At 37.3% G+C, this 13,497-nt stretch overlaps 1 non-coding gene across 1 annotated transcript; it reads right to left on the bottom strand.

The window, feature by feature from the left end:
* Positions 1 to 2,081: 2,081 nt before the first annotated feature.
* Positions 2,082 to 2,188, bottom strand: LOC131181181 (small nucleolar RNA R71). Its single transcript, XR_009149809.1, has one exon. It is a non-coding gene; the product is annotated as a small nucleolar RNA R71 (small nucleolar RNA).
* Between the last annotated feature and the right edge of the window lie 11,309 nt (positions 2,189 to 13,497).

The following is a 13,497-nucleotide window of genomic DNA, read 5'->3' as shown; positions in this document are numbered from 1 at the left end:
AAGCTTGGAAAAACACAAAGGGAAGAGAAGTGTTGCTGATACACTTTACACGGGTCGTGTAAGCAAAGATACAAACTCGTGTAACCTACTGCTAAGGGAAAGCTGAAAGAGACAAGGAAGAAACGCAGTACACAGGCCGTGTATTCAGACCCGTGTAAATCATAGAAACCTATGTAAGTCTCTGCCTGGCTAGGTTTGAAGAATTCTCTGAAGAGCAAAAGTACACGAGTCGTGTACTTGGACCCGTGTAACCAACTGTGTCCCATGTAATCTTTTGTGACATCGTGAGATGCAAACCTTCAGAACTCCAGATAGTTACACGGCCTTGGGCCATGTAGTGATACACGGGCCATGTATCAATCGATAGCCAGTTTCCTAATTTTGCTCCAGCTTCAGTTTTCGACAGAGAGAAGAGACTCCTAACGTTTTTGGGGACTCTAAAAAAAAAAAGGAAGAAAACCTAATCCTAGGCCAACTATTATAAATAGAGGCTGCAAAAGAGAAAAGCAAAAAAAAGAGAGAGGGGGAAATCCCAGAGCCGTATAATCACTTTCTCATAGCCGTTTAGAGGAGCAAGACATCAGTATCAAGGAGGAGCCTTCAGCCAAAGTTTCACAAGATCAAAGCTATAGATCCTCTTCGGTTCTTTCATTCTATTTCTTTTGGAGGATTTTTATTGTCTCTTACTTTATTTTTATCATGTTTGCTGAACTCACCATGAGTGAGTAATTTTTATAATTTGGAATTAGGAGAGTAATGCTTGTAATCATTATTATGGACAAACATTAAGTTTTATTTATTGGATTTGAGATTTGTTCCTTGATTTAATTTCTTGTGATCTTAATGCATGCTATATGTTGGTACCCAATTACTATTGATTACAGATATTAATTGAAGGACTGAAAGGTGAAGATTAATATTAGAAAATCAAGATTTTGAACCTAAAAAATCTGACTTAGAGATAGGCTGATGACCTTTATGGAGTTTCGAAATTAGTCAAAGATCTTAAAGGATTTTAATTAATTTAATCGCCTCGAAAGTAGGGTTTAGGTTAATTAAAATACACCTTAGCTGCCTTGAGAGAGGACTTAGGATATCTTAGGATTAATTTCCATCAAGGCGAACAACTCTCAATCCAGTAAATAGACAAGATTACATCCATAGTAAGATTAAAGTGTGAAATCTTAATTTCGAAATTATTTCAAAATAGACTATTCTATTTTAAGTTTATTATATTTTTATTCTAGCGTTTAAAATAGACAAGTTTCATTCCCTCATTTTATTCGACAGCTTAGACAGCTAAAATCACTGTGTAGTTTGGTATTTACTAATTAAATTCCTCGTGGGACAATACTCTACTCACTACTTTATTGCTTGTTCGCGATCTGTGCACTTTCGGGGTTGTAAAACCAGTAAACAAGTTTTTGGCATCGTTAATGGGAAATTTTAATTTTAGTAATATTAGGCGATAAGTAATTTAGCTGATTTAGGCATTTTCATTTATTGTTTAATTTTATTTAAATTGTTTTATTCTCTTATTCTTTCTCAAATGATTGGTTTGGTACAAGACCAGAACGAGACCAGAGGAAGAAGTCTTTGATTTGGGTCCAGAGATAGATAGAACCCTAAGAACTATCAGAAGGGACAGGAAACGTGAAGAACAAGATCGAAGAAATCCATAAATTCCAAATATGGCCAACAATAACAACAACAGGCCGAGACTCTTGAAGGATTACGGAGCTCCCTCTATACAAGGATTCCAACCTAGTGTTACAAAACCCACAGTGGATGCCAACAATTTTGAATTAAAACTGGCATGGCTTCAGATGATCCAATAGACCCAGTTTGGGGGTTTACTAACAGAAGATCTGCACTACGACCTCCAGTGCTTTCTTGCCCTTTGTGACACATTCAAGATGAATGGAGTCTCTGATCAATCCATAAGACTCAGAGCATTTCCATTTTCCCTTCGAGATAGAGTGAGAAAGTGGTTACTTTTTCAACCAGCTAGAACATTCACCACTTGAGAAGACTTCTCACAAGTTTTTCTAGTAAGGTACTTCCCACCTGCAAAGACTGCAAAGGTTAGAGTTGAACTCAACACCTTCAGGCAAAAAGAAGGTGAATCACCCTATGATGCATAGGAGAGATATAAGGACCTACAGAGAGAATGCCCGCACCATGGCATAGAAGATTGGCTCCTGATTCAGAACTTCTATAATAGGTTGCTGCCCTCTACAAGGAGTATAGTAGATTCTATAGCAGAATGTGACCTAATGGATAAAAAAGTAGATCAAGCACTTGAACTTTTGTAGAGGGTCGCATATCACAACTATGAGTGGTCAAATGAAAGGAGGAATACAAGGAAAACAACAGGGATCCTGGAAGTGGATGCCCTAAGCATGATAAATGCTTAATTTAACTAGCTCACAAAGAGGCTTGATGAAATAAAATGCTATAGTGATGAATAGTCAACACGATGACAGTTGTGGAGGAGGATACATGGGTTCAGAGTATAACAGCTTCAATGAACTCCCCACAGAATAGATGAACTATGTGAATAACGGAGGGAACTTCAACCAGATACATTCCCATAATTAATGTTTAAATACATACAACCCTGGATGGAGGAACCACCTAAATTTCTCATGGTCAAATTCACAGAATCAGCCAATGAACAAACAGCAAGAATACATACCACCAGCACCCTCGGGATTTCAGAATAGGGGACAAAACCCTACACAGCCACCGCTACCCCTCAGAGCCAATAGCCTGAACCAAGGTTGATTATGGAATCCATGATGGAAAGCTTTCTAGTAGCCTAGTAACAGCAAAATGAAATGATCAAACAGCTAGCTTCTAGAATGGACCAACTTGCCACCCACAACAAGATGCTTGAAAATCAAATTATTGAGCACAAGCTCTTTAAGCAAAACTACTGGTAAGCTGCCCAGTCAACTGGAGATGAACTCAAGAGAGCACTGTAAGGCAGTTACATTGAGAAGTGAAAGAATTTTAGAATAGTCAGAGGAACAACGAAATGAGAGAACCTCTGATAAATCTGAAAACCAAACAGAGGAGAAAAAGGAAGAAGCTAAAGAGAATCAAGAAGAGGAAGCAAGGAAGAAAAAGAAGCTACTAGAACCATATCAGCCTCTTCTACCCTTTCCTCAGAGATTCCAGAAAGCCAAATTGGATAAGCAGTTTGGAAAGTTTCTAGAAGTTTTGTAGAAACTCTATATAAACATTCCTTTTATAGAAGCACTCTCTCAAATGCCATCTTATGCCAAGTTCCTTAAAGACATTTTATCAAAGAAAAGAAGGATGGAGGACTATGAGACTGTTGCTCTTACAGAGGAATGCAGTGCCATATTACAGAACAAGCTGCCACCAAAACTCAAGGATCCAGGAAGCTTCTCCATACCTTATCTTATCGGTAACATAAATATAGACAAAGCCCTCTGTGATCTAGGTGCAAGTGTGAGTCTGATGCCTTTGTCAATATGTAAAAAGCTTGATGTGGGGGAACTTAAGCCTATAACAATTTCATTACAATTGGCTGATCGATCTGTGAAATACCCTGTGGGCATTCTAGAAAACATCCCTATCAAGGTGGGAAAATTCTTTATCCCAGTTAATTTTATTGTACTAGAAATGGAGGAGGACGTCTAAATCCTTATAATCCTAGGAAAACCTTTTTTAGCAACTAATGGAGCTGTCATAGACGTTAAGAATGGATAGTTAACTCTCAAGGTAAGAGATGAAGAAGTGGAGTTCAACCTGTTCAGCACAATGAAACACAAACTTGAATCTGATGAATGCTTCAAGGTTGATATAATTGATAAACAAGTTAAAGAGGAATTCATTAAAGCACACCCTAATGATCCTCTAGGAGCATCCATCGTGCATAGCCACACAGCAGAGAAGGAGAACACGAAAATTTTAGCTTGTGCACAATCCTTGATAGCTAATCCACCCCTACTATTGGCTCAAGTTTTCGCTATAGAAGAGTTAAAGGAGGAACAACCCAAAGGCAAGCTTCAGGAAAACACCAAATAGGTAAAACTGAAACCTCTTCCCTCTACGTTAAGGTACACATTTCTGGACTCAAATTCTAAATATCATGTTATTATTAATGCCAGTCTATCTGAAATAGAAAAGGAAAAATTTCTAAGGGTACTTAGGACCCACAGCAAGAGCATAGGGTATAAAAAAGAAGACCTGAAAGGGGTTAATCCTTCCATTTGCATGCATAGGATACCTATGGAAGAAAACAACAAATCCACTATTGAACATCAAAGAAGACTTAACCCAAACATGAAAGAAGTAATAAAAAAGGAAATTCTGAAACTATTTGATGCAGGTATTATATACTCGATCTTTGATAGCAAATGGGTTAATTCGGTGCATGTAATGCCTAAGAAAGGTGGGACAACTGTCATTCAAAATGCAAATAATGAACTAATCCCTACTAGGGTAGTTATTGGTTGGCGCATGTGCATAGATTATAGGAAACTGAATAGTGCCACCAGAATGGACCATTTTCCTCTTCCTTTCATAGACCAAATGTTAGAAAGATTAGTAAAATATTCCTATTCTACTATCTAGATGCATATTCGGGATTTTTTTAAATTCCTATTCACCCAAAAGACCAAGAAAAGACTACATTTACATGCCTTTACAGAACATTTGCATATAGAAGAATGCCCTTTGATCTTTGTAATGCCCCTGCTACTTTCCAAAGATGCATGATGACCATTTTTTCTGATTATATTGAAAATATTATGGAGGTTTTTATGGATGATTTTTCTGTCAATGGAACTACTTTTGATGATTGCCTAGCTAACTTATCCAAGGTATTGCAAAGATGTGAAGAATCAAACCTGGTCCTAAATTGGGAAAAATGCCACTTCATGGTAAGGGAAGGTATAGTTCTGGGACATTTGATATCAGAAAGAGGAATTGAAGTTGATAAGACAAAAATTGAAATCATTGAAAAGATGCCACCACCAACATCAGTCAAATGAGCACAAAGCTTTTTAGGACATGTAGGGTTCTATAGAAGATTCATTAAAGATTTTTCCAAAATAGCTAAGCCACTTACCAACTTGTTAAGTCAAGATGTTCCCTTTGATTTTGATGAAAATTTCCTTGTCTCTTTCAATAGGATCAAAGAAACTCTGATTTCAGCACCAATAATGTAACCACCAGATTGGGAGCTACCATTCGAGGTGATGTGCGATGTAAGTGACTATGCAGTTGGAGCAGTGCTCGGGCAAAGAAAAGATAAAAAGCTCCACACCATTTATTATGCCAGTAAGACACTTGACGACGCATGAATCAATTATGCTACCATAGAAAAGGAATTCCTAGCAATAGTGTTTACAATTGACAAATTCAAATCCTATTTAATTGGGTCAAAAGTCATTGTATTCATAGATCATGCTGCCATCCGATACCTTTTGAACAAGAAGGAGGCAAAACCAAGGCTGATTCGATGGATTTTACTCCTGCAAGAATTTGACCTTGAAATCAAGGACAAAAAGGGATCAAAAAATATAGTAGCTGACCATCTCTCCAGGCTGAAACTGGAAGACACAAGGGACATTGAGGATTTGCCAATTGATGATTCATTTCCTAATGAACAATTATGAGCAATCTCCCAAGCTTCATGGCATGCTGACTTTGTTAATTTTCTTGTAAACAGGGTACTGCCTCCAAACATGACTCATCAGCAAAAGAAGAAATTTTTGCATGATGTGCGATTCTACACATGGGAGGAACCTCTGCTGTACAAGAGATGTGATGATGGGCTAATAAGAAGATGCATACCGGAAGAGGAAATAGAGAGCATTCTGCAACACTGCCATTCATCATTATATGGAGGACACTTTGGCACCACAAAAATAGCAGCCAAGATTTTGCAAGCAGGGTTTTACTGGCCACATCTATTTAAGGATGTAAGGTCCTTTGTGCTAGCTTGTGATCAATGCCAAAGAACGAGAAACATTTCAAGAAGGAATGAGATGCCCCTGCACTATATACTTGAGATCGAACTATTTGATGTGTGGGGAATAGACTTCATGGGCCCATTCCCAACTTCCTTTGGAAACAAGTATATCCTAGTTGGCGTCGACTATGTGTCAAAATGGGTAGAAGCAGTAGCCACACTAACAAATGAGGTAAGAGTGGTAACAAAATTCCTCATTTGGCTCTCCAAGAGCAATAATCAGAGATGGAGGAAGTCACTTCTGTAATCAACAATTTGAAAATTTATTGAAGAAATATGGAGTAACTCACAAAGTGGCAACTCCTTACCATCCTCAAACCAGCGGCCAAGTAAAAATTTCAAATTAGGAACTAAAACATATCCTTGAGAAAATAGTCAATCGCTCAAGGAAAGACTAGTCCATGAAACTAGATGATGCATTGTGGGCATACCGCACTGCGTATAAAACTCCCATTAGAACAACACCCTTCCGCTTTGTCTATGGGAAGGCCTGCCACCTACTCGTCGAACTTGAACACAAAGCCTATTGGGCCATCCAAACCCTAAACTATGACCTAAAAGCTGCTGGCAAAAAAAGACTTCTACAGCTCAATGAGCTGGAAGAGATCAGATAGGACGCCTATAAAAATGCCAGGATCTTCAAGGATAAAACCAAAAGATGGCACGACAGGCACATCTCGAGGAAAGAAATAAAAAAAGGAGATCTTGTCCTATTGTTCAACTCCAGATTGAAACTCTTTCCAGGAAAGCTGAAATCAAGATAGTCCGGACCTTTTAAGGTCACCCAAGTCTTCCCGCATGGAGCAGTAGAAGTGTGGAGCAAAACCTCAGGTGCATTTAAAGTCAATGGGCAGAGGTTGAAGCCTTACTTTCAGTGAGAACCCATAGAGAAAGTAGTCAATTGTACCTTCGATAACCCTCCAGATAGACTATGAACAATAAAAGCAAAGTCCAGCTAAAGACTATAAACAGGCGCTTTTTGGGAGGCAACCCAAATTTTTCTAAATTTTCTTTCTTTTTCTTTCTTATTTTGATTTTTGTTCTATATTTATTTGTGTTTTATTTTATAGGAAGCCCAAGATATCAATTCTGAAAAAGCAAGGAACTGAAAGCAAGAGAGGAGAGGAATCGTAAAGTCAAAACCACACAAGAGAAAATTGAACAAAATCAGGGAAGTAATCATGCTGTTAATTCTTGCATTCATCTCATTTATGTAAATAGGAATGGTCTGAGCACTTAATATTAAAAAAAAAATGAAAAGGAAGAAAGTTACACGAGCTATGTAATAATTTACATGCATTGTGTAACATTCTGGAGCTTGGGAATAAGGCTACATAAGCCTATAGGAAGTTACACAGGTCCTCGATGTTATTTACACGGGCCGTGTAACATATTCAGCAAGACAACTTGAGAGACAGGAAGTTACACAGCTGCCCAAGCTAATTTACACAGGCTGTGTATCTTAGCAGAAGTAAAAATTTTCGTACAGAAAATTACACTGGCCTACATGTTAGGACCTGTGTAGTGATACATGACCCGTGTATCATGTCACAGATTCGACTCCTAAGGAGTGAAATGAAGGGTCACAATGACCCTTTAAATTTACCTCTCATTTTTAAACTGTTCCCCATGCCAAAACCCTTCCTCTCTACTTCTCCTAGCCTATAAAAACCTCTCTAATCTACTCTCCCCTCACCAAACCCTAGCTTTCCCTCTCCCAGAGTCACCAATGGCTCCTGTAAAGAGACCAGCAAGAAGAATGGGCTCTCCCTTAAGACAAGAAAGTAGCTCCTCACCCTCACCTCCTCAGCCATCACCACAATGCCCAAGAACAAGGGCAGCACCACCTACACCACCTCCACCACCTCCACTACAACCCTAACAGCCACCCCAACCGGAATTCTCCATCACTTGGGGATTCTGCGATGACACCCACAGAGATTTATGCACCCGGCTTCGCACCCGAAAAATAATCTCTGCAAAGTATATGGATTTTGGGCTGCTGGAATAAATAGTGCTGCAAGACAAAATCAATGGACTCCTTGACAGCATTGGGTGGACCAGATTCGCCCAACTCCAATTTCCTGCCTATTGGGACACCGCACTAGAGTTTCTGGGGAGCTTCAGGGCCACTTTATGGCCCACTGATAGGGAGGACAGGGGCAGGATTGAATTTCGGCTCCTTCTTGTTGATCGGGTAATGAATATGGATGAGCTCAATGCCTTTTTCGGATTCGACAGCACTAGACACCAAGAGATCCCACGAAACTAGATGGTCGACAATAGCATTTACTTCTTACGTTCTATAGCCCCGAACACAGAGCCTTACAACTCTAGCGGGTTAAAATCTATAGGTATCACCAGTCCTGCTTTGCGTTACATGCATCGGTTAGCTGCACACACTATCATGGGCCGCGGTGACAACTTAGGAGTAGTGAACGCTGATGAACTCTTCTTCCTTTAGTGTATGGTCACCGGGCAGCGCTGTATCATCGAATTCTTCTTCTGTAATAACGTTCGCGGCCTATCTCATAAGCCTACAGGGCAAATCATGCTTGGTGGCCTTATCACAGCCATCGCACTCTACTTTGGATTCGTTCCAGGTCATCATAGGCTGCGCTCTATCGCCGGGACCTCAAAGATCGATCAAACCATTTGTGTATCCATGGAGACATGTAAGAAGGTCGGTAACACCTGCTACCTGATTAACGCCGAAGGGAATGTCATCCCTAGGAGAGACGAAGCACGGGAAGGCCCTGGTGAACCCTCACATGCCCAGGAGGAATCCTAAAAGCCACTCCATCACGAGTCTCCTGCTCGAGTGCCTTTATATACACCACTACCTGCAGACTCGGTCCTTGCATACCTGCAGCGTATGGAGACCACGCTCAACAACAAAATGCCGGCACATGAGGACAGCTTCCAAGAAGCCCATAACAAGTTGGACATGATATTGGAGAGGCTTGATGAAGACAGACCATCGTCACCATCAGAGACCTTTTAGAGTTAGGACTATAGGATAGGTTTTTTATTGTATAATTTCATATACCTTAGTCCTAAACTGCATTCTTAAGTCTGTTTTATTTGGTTTTTGTTCAAACTTTCAAATTCTTAATACATAGTATGCTTTCTCATAATTTTTATGCTATCTTTTAATTTTGCATATTGTATTGACATTGAGGACAATGTCTGATTTGAGTTTGGGGGTACAAGGTCATTCCATGCATTACATATCATTACATTGCTTAAGGTTATCTATATTATACTTATGTATCAAAATTTTAGAAATTTTTTTTTTTCTATTTTGAACCTTGAGTTTCTAAAACGTAGAACTATAACTAAAAATTATAGTGAGCTAATAATTGGACTCCACGGGATAGAGGAATGAACGTATCTAGATAGGCAAAAAGGACTTTAATTTATTACATGTGAAAAACCTAATCACCTTAATGGAGCTAGACTAATTAAACCCCTTCATAGCTATTAATTTGTCAGATTATACTTGTAAAGTTAGGAGAAAATTTTTGAAATACGGACAAACCAAAAAAAAAATTGCCTCACTAGCTCTAGAACATGTCTCTTGGACCTATTGAGGCAAAATTTTAGCATATGCTTGATGAAGAGATGATTAAGGCATTCTTTGATATAGCCTCATTAAGCCTTTACCACCCTAGTCACAATATATCCCTTGCAACCAATTTGAGCCTATAATTTTACCTGTATGATTTTCCTTGTTTATCTTTTACCTGTAAATATTTACGTAGCCCCTAACCTAAACTCTCACCTCACCCTTTTGAGGAAGCCCAGTGTATGAAGGATAGGTATACCATGTATTAAAAGAAAGTATGAGGAGAAAATACAAAAACCAAGTAAAATGCAAGTGTACAATCAAATCAAAGAATGTTTTGCCTTTTCAACCCAACAAAAGCAATGAGTTTGGGGGAGAGGACAAAAGGGACTTGATTTAAAAAAAAAATATGAGAGAGAAGGAAAAGTCCTAAGATAAGTATCATGAAAGCACGCTTAGCATTATAAAGAACCCTTCTTCCTCACACAAAATCAGCAAAATAAACTTGGTATACTTAGAACTTTGTACATGAAAGCTATTCTCGTGTTTGCACTCTTTAAACCCCTTCATTGGTAGCCAAATCATCACCCCTAAACCCCAATACAACCTATCTAAAGACCTTTTCATCTTTTAGAAGTGTATGCTATATTAGTGGAGATAGGAAATTTAGGTATGCCTATGGAGTTGGAATTAAATCAAACTCGCCACAATCATCATCAATAGAGGCAATTTGGGGGAGTAAGTATTTCTTAATTCCATTCTGACAAAACATGTTATTTGTGACTTATTAATAGCCTTGCATAAAGGAATAACTAGTTGAAACACCATGAAGGGAGAGCAAGTTCTAAGCAGGCAACTATTGGAACCCTCATGCCTTGAAAGAGGGTAATTGGTATGAAGGATTGGAGGAGTTCAATTATGTGCTTATCGAATCATTGGTTAAATTTGTAAGTTATCCCCTAAAATGTGTTTTAAAACAGAGTTTTTTTTTTGCTTGAGGACAAGTAAAAGTTTGAGTTTGGGGGTATTTGATGCACTTGTATTGTATTGATGTTTTTAAGCATATTTGTATAGATCTTAATGCATGCTATGTGTTGGTACCCACTTAGTATTGATTACAAATATTAATGAAGGACTGAAAAGTGAAGATTAATATTAGAAAATCAAGATTTTGAACCTAGGAAATCTGACCTAGAGATAGGTTGATGACCTTTGTAGAGTTCTGAAATTAGTCAAAGATCTTAAAGGATTTTAATTAATTTAATCACCACGAAAGTAGGGTTTAGGTTAATTAAAATACACCTTAGATGCCTTGAGAGAGGAGTTAGGATATCTTAGGATTAATTTTCATTAATGCAAATGACTCTCAATCCAGTAATTAGACAAGATTACATCCATAGTAAGATTAAAGTATGAAATCTTAATTTCGAAATTATTTCAAAATAGACTATTCTATTTTAAGTTTATTATATTTTTATTCTAGCATTTAAAATAGATAAGTTTTATTCCCTCATTTTATTCGACAGTCTAGACAGCCAAAATCACTGTGTAGTTTGGTATTTATTAATTAAATTTCTCATGGGGCGATACTCTACTCACTACTTTATTACTTGTTCGCAATCCGTGCACTTGCGGGGTTGTAAAACTAGCAAACAGTAGTCTCCTTTAAGGTAGAATGTAGAAAAATCATAATAAAATAAAACAAAATAAAATACATTTCATTTATGCAAATAAATTGTCTTTATTAATTTGGGTACATCACTGACACTTTCAGATTTTAATTAGAGCTACATTTCCAAATTTCAAAAGTCTAATTTAAATTACAACATGTTGGATGGCTCTCTTTAGTTTTCCAGCTAAATCTTCACTCTTTCTACTTTTGCCTAAACTACCCTTGCTGGTTTTCAGCCTAACTTTTACTACCATTTTTTATTTTCTTATATTCATTATTATTTTATTATTAATTTTTTTCCTCTTTTAGTTTTTATTTTTGCTTAGAACGCTCTTTGTGGGTTTTTAGCCATTTGGCAATCTCACACAAATTACTTTTTGAGCATATCCAAGTTGTTCGATTCTTGGAACTTATTACCATTCAGGTCTGCTATCCTTGTTGCATCTCTAGGCAGGATTTGCTTTACCACATAATGGCCATCCCAATTAGGCTTGAATTTACCTCTTGGTTCAAATGGAATGGGCCTAGCTTGCTTGACCACCATATCCCCAAACTTAATTTGTTTGGGCTTAACTTTCTTATTGAAGGCTTGGGCTATCATCCTCTAGTAAGCATGCTTATGATATAGAGTCCACATACTCCTTTCATTAATCAAAACTAGCTCTTCATACTTCTTCTGGGCCTATTCACTCTTTAGAATCTTTACTTCTAACTCTACCTACATTGACAACCTCTAACTCAATTAAGAGCACTACTTTGGCCCTAAACACCAAAGAGAATGGTGTTACACTTGTGAATGTCCTTGTAGTAGTGCAGTAGCCCCATAAGGGACATGGCTACTTTTCTAGCCAATCTTTGTTACACTCAACCATCTTCCTCAAAATAGTCTTCACATTCTTATTATTTGCTTCCACTGCCCCACTTATTTGTGGTTGGTATAGTGGAGACTTGTGGTGCTTGATCATATACTCTTAAATCAACTTTAGGAATTCCAATTCAAACAGAGTCCCTCGTTGTCAAATACTATCTCATGAGGCATACCAAATCTACATATAAGGTTCTTTTTGACAAAGTTGGCCATTTGCTTGGCCCTAATAATCTTAAAGGACTTCGTCTCAACCCATTTGGTGAAGTAATAGATCGTTACCACTATAAACTTGCACCCATTGGAGGTTGTTGGAGAGATCTTTCCTATTATATCGATGCTCTAGATTGAGAAAGGGCACAGTGACATCTCTTGACAAATTGTGTGCAATCACTTTGCATGGTGGACCAGTAGTACCTAAGTCTTAAATCTTACCAGCTAAAACCCTTCCTTTCATGTGTGTGTCACACATCCCTGCATGTACTTCTTCCATTAATACTTGACTTATTTCTCCATCACACAAATAAGCAATAACACTTCGAAGAATCTCTTATATAATTTCCCCTCGGCCAATGTGAACTGAGTTTCCTATCTTTGAATTATAGCTTGCTCCTTCTTATTAGCTTGAGTAGCATTCTTTTCACCATTCTCCCACAAAAAGGCTAAAGTTGCTAGGAAATCCATCATTGTTTCGAGAACTGGGCAAGTGTTTTTTAGGCTTACCTCGTCAAAACTTTTCAAAAATCATCTAGCACATTTAAGATAGGGCCTCAATTTCTCACTACAATAAAATAGGATTTATATGGGGGGAAATTCACTATTAAAACCTCAAATTTTGCCAAAAAAATATTTAGGGGTGAAAAATGAAATTGTCACTAGTTCATCATAAATACTGTGTCGCAAAAGGTTTTAGTGGTGAAGTATGATGTCCCCATAAAAAATAAGCTTTGTGGTGAAATATGATATGACCACAAAAAATATGTTTTACCATCGAAATTCATTTCCCCATTAATAATAAAAATTCTCCTCACTAAAAAAAATTTTAACCAAAAAAAAGCCAAAGATAAAAATTACTTTTTGTGATGCAATTTTCTCAATTTAGAATAACTTTTTGTAATTAAAATTTTCCATTAAAAAGGCCATGATTTTTATTGAAAATGTTACTAAATCCGTCAATTTAAAATAATTATTGAGAGATATTAACAACTCGCAGCTCTACAAGCTAAATAAATTTTTAAATATTATTAATTTCATAAAATTTTTAATAATTTAGAAAATACACACAGCACAAATCTTAATTGATATAGAAAATTTAAAATGATACCATGGATAGAATAAATAAAACATTGGAGAAAATGATAGCTTTATTAAATTATAAAATT

The sequence above is a fragment of the Hevea brasiliensis genome, chromosome 6 (assembly GCF_030052815.1).
Source record: "Hevea brasiliensis isolate MT/VB/25A 57/8 chromosome 6, ASM3005281v1, whole genome shotgun sequence".
Lineage (NCBI taxonomy): Eukaryota > Viridiplantae > Streptophyta > Magnoliopsida > Malpighiales > Euphorbiaceae > Hevea > Hevea brasiliensis.
This window is presented reverse-complemented; position numbering and strand designations above follow the sequence as displayed.